The sequence below is a fragment of the Chrysochloris asiatica genome, unplaced genomic scaffold (assembly GCF_000296735.1).
Source record: "Chrysochloris asiatica unplaced genomic scaffold, ChrAsi1.0 scaffold00031, whole genome shotgun sequence".
Taxonomy (NCBI): Eukaryota; Metazoa; Chordata; class Mammalia; order Afrosoricida; family Chrysochloridae; genus Chrysochloris; species Chrysochloris asiatica.
In genome coordinates, this window is record NW_006408549.1 from 16,641,080 (window position 1) to 16,648,220 (window position 7,141).

Genomic DNA, 7,141 nt, shown 5'->3' on the forward strand with positions numbered 1-7,141 from the left:
TTGCTTGTAAATAAAAAACAATGTTCTTTTGCTTGTAAATATGTTTTCCCCAAAATGCTTAAAAACATGTCTTTTTCAAAATAGTGGAAAAGCATGCTTTTCTCCAAAAATCTGCCAAAATCATAAACCTGTTAACCTGTTGAATGTCATGCATAATAACTTATTTCTTAGAGATTATTTGCTCATACTGATATGAAAAGTGACTACCTTGTCCAAAGGAGTGAATGTATACACAATTATAATACTCCTTGATGCAATCTATGCTATGATTTTTCTTGTAATCAATCTGAACTTGGAAAAGATTATCAATCAATTGAGTAAGAGGGTGATGCCACGCTCTAGAATAAGCACTGGACTGCTAATCTCAATGTCTGTGGTTCATATCCACTAGACACTCCTTGGAAACCTTACACAGGGTTGCTAGTTGGCATTGATTTGAGAATACTCAGGACCCCAGTCATGTTCAAACATTATATGCTAGACCTCAGTCACCATATAAATACAGAGCCCAGATCACATTGAGCATCAACTGGGCATGGAGTTTGTGTATCTCCATGAGTATGATTAATGTACCAAAGTATACCAACCATATGGTGACTTAATCTTTTGATAGTAATCAAAGTGATCCATCTGTGAGGGTCAGAGGTCACTAGCCAGACTGGCAGGGATATGTCATGGCCTACTAGTGAGAAAGATAAGAGATTTGCAGAAAATGCCGAATGTGCTTTTTTCCTATTCTATTTTTCACTTGCAATTCATGCCTAGTTATTGCAGAGCTTATTTAAATTGAGTGATGTTCATGTGCACAATGAATTCAGTACTGCCTTCTCAGAGATATCTGGAGCCCAAGTTTTGGTTTGGTTTTTGAGGTGGTAAAACTACCTTTTTTTGTTGTTGTTTAATTGTTTATTTTACAAATGTTTGCTGCAGTGATTACAACATGCTTGCTGAATCATCTGCACCTGTCCTGAAATTAATAATTTACCACATCACAATTGTCGTTTATCTGTTTATTATGATGTTATTCATTGCTCCAGTTGTAAGGAGTTTTGATTTCTATACATTGAAATGCTAGTGATACTGAAGGCTGTAGACTCTAATCTTGATTAGTAAGTATTTTAAGCCTTTTGTTTCCAGCAAGAAATGTCTTCTGCATATCAGAAGGTACTAAGGTGTCTTTTTCCAATCCTGATACCATGTTCTTCTTCATATAATCCATTTTGTTGAATTATTTGCTCAACATGCAATTTAAATCAGTATGGTTAAAAGATACAATCCTGGCATACATTATTGCTGATGCTAAACAATTCAGTATCCCCTTGTTCTTTTCTAACTACTGCCTGTTGGTCTATGCACAGTTTCCTCATCAGTACAATTAAGTGTTCTGGAATGTCCATATGCAATGTTATCCATCATTTGCATAGTCAATATAGTGCAAGTAAACATATTTCTAGCATTTTCTGCTTTCAACCAAGATCCATCTGACCTCAGTGATACATATAATTCCACAACTTCTTTTGACTCTGGTTGAATTCCTGGCAAATTTCTGCCAATTGATGTACTGCTGCAATCATATTTTAATTATCTTCAGCAATATTTTATTTGTATTTGGTATTAGTGATATTGTGCAATGATATCTGCATTCCATTGGGTTTCCTTTCTTAGGAATGAGCACAAACATGAATTTTTTCCAATTAGTTGACCAGGTAGCTATCTTCCAAATTGCTTAACATAGATGAGTGAGTGCCTCTAGTGTTCCATCAGTTTGTTGAAGCATTTCATTTGGTATTCCACCAATTCCTGGAACCTTGTTTTTTGCTAATGCCTTTAGTGAAACTTGGATATGTTCCTTCAATATCATTGTTTCTTGATAATTTCCTGCTTCTTGAAATGGTTAAGCATTGAACATTCCATTCTGGTATAGTGACTACAGATATTCCTTCCATCTTCTTTTGATGCTTCAAGCATCATTCAATATTTTGCCCATAGAATCCTTCAATATTTCAAGTCGAGACTTGAGTTTTTTTCTTCAGTTTTTTCTGCTTGAGAAATGCTGAACATATTCTTCCATTTTAATTTTCTATCTACAGGTCTTTGCACATTTCATTATAATACTTGGTTTTCTAGGACTGTCCTTTGAAATTTTCTGTTTAACTCTTTTACTTCCTCATTTCTTCCAGTTGCTCTATGCTCGAGAGCAAGTTTCAGCCCCTTCTGACATCTGTTTTGGTTTTTTCTTTCTTTCTTATCTTTCTAATGACCTTTTGGTTTTGTCATGTGTCATGGTCTTCCCAGTTTGGGGCCAATTGTATCTTATGTCTCTGAAATAGTCTCTAAACTCAGGTTTATTAGATATTTTAGCAGGGTATTTTGGATATATTGAAGGTCATATTTTGACTCATGTGGGCTTGCTTTAATTAAATTCCAGCCTGAACTTGTATATGACCAATTGATGGTCTATTCCACAGTCTGACCCTGGCCTTATTTTGGCTGATGATACTGAACTTTTCAACTGTGTCTTTCCACAGATGTAGTCAATTTGATTCCTGTGTATTCACTTTCATAGTCATTAAGATTCACTTGTATAGTCACCGTTTATCCTGTTGGGAAAAGGTATTTATAATAAATAAATCCTTGGTTTTGCAAAAGTCAATAATGTGATCCCTAGCATTATTTCTATCAAGAAAACCATATTTTCCAACTACTAGCCCTTCTTTGTCTCCAATTATCACATTCTAATCCCCTGTAATTAAAAATGCATCTTAATTGCATGTTTAATCAATTTCAAAGTAAAGAAGTTGGTAGAATTCCTCATCATCGCTGGTTTTAGTGTGTGGTGTATAAATTAGAATAATAGTAATATTAACTATTTCTTGTTAATATCGCTAGTCTTCCTTGTAGGCATATTATTCTATCTCAGACAACATATTACTTCAAGATAGATCTTGTGATGCCTTTCTTGATAATGAATGCAACTCTATTCTTTCATTTGGCATTCCTGTCATAGTAAACTGATTCAAATGACCAATACCAGTCCCTTAAACTCACTAATGCCTAAGATATCAATTTTTAAGCATTCCATTTCACTTTTAATGACTTCCAATTATCTTAGATTCATGCTTCATACATTACATGTTCCAGTTAGTAATGGGTGTTTATAGCTATTTCTTCTCATCTTGAGTTGTGTCACATCAGCAAATGAATGTCCTGAAATCTTTGTCCCATTCACATCATTAAAATGAATTCTACTTTGAGCTCTTCTCAAGTCTTAGTTTTGAGTGCCTTCCCACCTGAGGGGCTCATCTTGTGGCACTCTATCTGACAATGTTCTGCTGCTATTCAGAAGGTTTTTAGTAGGTAAACATTCTAATAGTCTACCTCTCTTTCTTCGTAGTCTGTCTTAACTCTGTAAATGCTACTGAAACCTGTTCTTGGTATTTAAAATATTGGTGGTATAGCTTCTAGCAGCATGGCAACACAGGGCAACCACAGTATCACAAACTGACAGATGAGGGGTGGTACTCTAAATTACTTTCCATTAATTATAGAAATGTTTATTTGCGTAATTTTCTTGTTCCCTTTACTAATCTATAAACTCTTTGACAGTGGAAGATTGTATTTTCATTTCTTTCTCAAAGCCATTTTAAACTGCTAGTGCTTTTTAAACACTTGTGAATGAGTATAAGATTGTTTTTGAAACTGAAAATCTCTAAAATTCAGATATCCAAATTTTTATTTTTAAAATACAATCCAACAATTAAAAAATAACTAACCACATTTAATGCATAATAAATCCAGAAAGCACATATAAGAATATTTCATCTAGAAGTTGTACAAGAATGAAAAGAATAACAATTAACACACTGTCTCTAAACCATATATAATAGAGTCTCAGGGAAAGGATTTCACCTCAAAAGAAACTGCAAATAGGAGAGTTTTCTCAAACTAACCACATTTGCCACAGTGATCTATGATCTATATTCTCATGTCAAATAGACTCCCCATAGGATTAAAGGGTTTACTAAAAATACAGTCATTCATTGCCCACCAATCATGGGCCTCAGGATTTGCCACCTGGAATTTGTTCTAAGTTATACAATGTGACACTAACCTCAAGATGTATTAAAGTGACTGTCAGAGGTTTTCCGCTGAGAGTAAATGCACTATTAGAGTGTAAAGATAACAACAGTGATTTATGGGTAGAGAATCAACCTGGGAAAAATTTTCCTTTCTCAATTCTTGTGTTTGATTCTTGAATGTTTTTGGCAGCACAAACCACACGTTTTCTTTAACATGGAATTATCATGCACAGTATTAAAATATTGTATCTTAGCACCAGGACTAAATTGTTTTTTTCTACATTTATTCACAACATCAGCAAATTCAGCATTTATAGCATCATTATGCATTTATTCAGTAAGTAAGGGATCTATAGATAAAAATCTTTCAAATACCCAGGATTTTGCTTCCCCAAAAGTCATACCACTTTGGAGAAAAACATGAATCACTGTAATATAGTCTCCTCATATGACACACTTAAAAAGATAATATTTTTTTTTAATTATATGGATAATTAAGTTGAGATAGGGACACATAAATACTGGGACATTGCTTTTTTGTTGTATAAAAGTAACTTGAATGTTCTATACTATGAATGCTACAAGAAAGATAACTTTTGTTTTGTGCTATAGAAAAAAGATAATAAAAGTAAAAATAAATTCTCAGCTATTTATGGTAAATTTAGAAGTATATTACCAGGTCTATTGATACTCCCACATCCTTATGTATATTTTTCTTATTTAGATTCTATATCAAGATAATCTATGTGAGAAATGCTCTGAAATACTGGTGTACTTTATGGTACTTATTAAAATGAATTGGACTCCTGATGTGGCCTTGTAGGATCAGCACTGGACGCTGAGTCGTAAGGTCAGCAATTCAAACCCACCAGTTCCTCCTCAGAAACCCTATACAGGATTGCTACAAGTGCTACCCAACTCAATGGCACTCAACAGCAACAATATATTTTTTTTAATTATCGTCTTTATTTACTTATTTTCTTTATCCACCACTAACTAAAATATAAATACCATTATGACAAATGCACTTTAATATTTGTTCCTTTCATTAGAGTAGTTTTTGTTAAAAAAAAAAAAAAGGGAATTCAAAATTATTTAATTATTTGGCAAATGAATTAGCATTAATTCATTTATTTTTAAAAAGATAAAAATCTTCATTAGGATATTATTCATAGAGTTTTTTTCTAAGTAATCTGAGTATTAGGATTTGATTCTATGCTATATTATACTGTATTCCCCCCTCCCTAGGTATACATCAGAAGAAGTAGGAGGGTAAAAGTGAATAAGCAATATTTTCTACTAGAATTGAGACTTACAAGAAGGGTAAGGAGGTGGAAGAACAAGGTAGACAGGGAACACTGAGGTTTGCATGGGATAAATGGGACAGAGGTAAATAGTGATGCATGCTTAACAACAGGGCTCTGTGTTACAGGGATCTAGGCATAGTTTGAAGAGGGGAAATAATACTAAGATGCTTGACTGTCTTATAAATATTGGTTTCCCTTTCCTACTATTGTAAAATAGACACTTGAGTGGGATACAGAGGAATGTTGGGAAACATAATTACAGAAAACTTGTAAGCCTGTCTTCAGCTTGTAACTGGTTGGAATACCTAAAAGGGGTTCTAGAACTTGCCTCTTGAAACAGGCCTCTTATACAGCCTTTTCAGAGAATAGGACATTAGGTGGAATCCTGAGTCCAATCCAGTACCTTCTGAGGTAGGACAATCCCACTAGCAAGGCCAAGCAGACCAACCTGGAACAACTAGAGTGACAGAAGATGCATCTTCAAAGAAAGATCATTAGGAAAAACCCAAAACAAAAATGGCAGTATGACTGGCAACTGCAAGAATAAGCAAACTATTCACAGGGAAGTCATCAAGGGAAACAATCAAGTTCCTTCAGGATAAACTCCCTTCTAAGACTGAAAACTCAAAGAGAACACATGAGAAGACATGTAAGCCTGCTGGCTAGTGTTTTAGTCTACTGGTGAGTGGAAGAGGCAGCAATGAAGAAATGGGCTGAGTTCAACTAGGGTCCATTGACTCCTGTTGACCTGTAGATGAGAGAGAGAAGAGGAAGGGCTACTGGTCCAATGTGTGGGGAGACCTGGGGACACCTGAGCCTATGGACAAGGACATAGATATAGAGGGCTAAAGCTAAAAGAGTGAAGAATCCAGCTGATATGAAGTGAGGGGAGAGGCACAAGAACACCCAAATTTGCAGATAGTACCCATTTGACCTAGCCTTACTGACTTGATAAACAACTTGACTAGAGGAAGGAAAAACAAGACAGTTTTTGATAAAGGGAACAAGAGTAAATTGCTACAATTTGATGAACTTGACCTATACTCATGGAGGTAGTAATGCTAAATACCAACAGAAAGGGAAGGAGTCTTCACATCAAGTATCAATGCTATTCCCCTCTGTACACAGGGTATAGAGGGACAGGCAATTTAGACATTGGCTACCTAAAATGAGGGAGAAATACAGGCACGAAGTGACTGGCTTACAAGGTTTCAAGAGGGAGTTTAAGAGTATGTGGGGGAAGAAAGAGTCCCCATTGAATAGTTGTCATCTTGTCTAGATAGGTCTGGGTTAAAAGAGATGGGGATAAGAGTCTTATGATTCAATAGTGAGTAATTGTTATCATGACTAATTGCGACTGTCACAATTGTAAAGGTAGAAGTTTTGTAACAAAAATTTGGGAATAGTTAATCTTACAGTCCAGAAACAAAGTATCCTAGGACCATCAAGGGAGAGCACAAGCGGAATGTGGGACCTTATTGAGAGAAGCAGTGACACCAGAGATAGGCACATGGAGAGGCAGAGATGGGCACATGGAGAGGGGAAGCAGCTGAAGATTCATAGAAAGAGAGGGACTAAGAGATGGTGGCCAAGAGGCAGACATGCAGAATGTGCCCTTTGGTGGTATAAATTATTATATATGCCTAAGTGTTGTTTTTTGTTTGTTTGTTTTTTTAAAAGAGCTAAAGTGAATAGACAGAAATACTGTTAACTGATGGTACCTTGAGGGGAATGTAATCATTGTGATTAAACAAG